We start from the raw sequence: 316 nt of genomic DNA, 5'->3' as shown, positions 1-316 counted from the left end.
CACACGGCTCAGCCCTGCTGCCGGTCTGGGAGGACGAGTTATCGCAGCGCTCCTCTGCAGCCTGGGCTGCGTCACACCAGATGCGGCCGAACGGCTCCCTTCTGGCTTAAAATAAAGAGCACCTTTGGAAGGGGAGCTGTAAGCTCGTGAATAGCGGGACTCTTCCTCCCCTCGCCTCCTGCCATGTGACAACGGGCGCAGCTCGCTTTCGCTTGCGGCTGCGGGGAGGACGGGACCGGGGATGGTCAGCGCGCTCAGCACCAGCGCCAACGCTGGCACCTGCGGCCGCATTTAACACGCTGATGGAGTGGGCTGG

The sequence above is a fragment of the Phaethon lepturus genome, unplaced genomic scaffold (assembly GCF_000687285.1).
Source record: "Phaethon lepturus isolate BGI_N335 unplaced genomic scaffold, ASM68728v1 scaffold31961, whole genome shotgun sequence".
Taxonomy (NCBI): Eukaryota; Metazoa; Chordata; class Aves; order Phaethontiformes; family Phaethontidae; genus Phaethon; species Phaethon lepturus.
Note: the sequence above shows the minus strand (reverse complement) of the source record.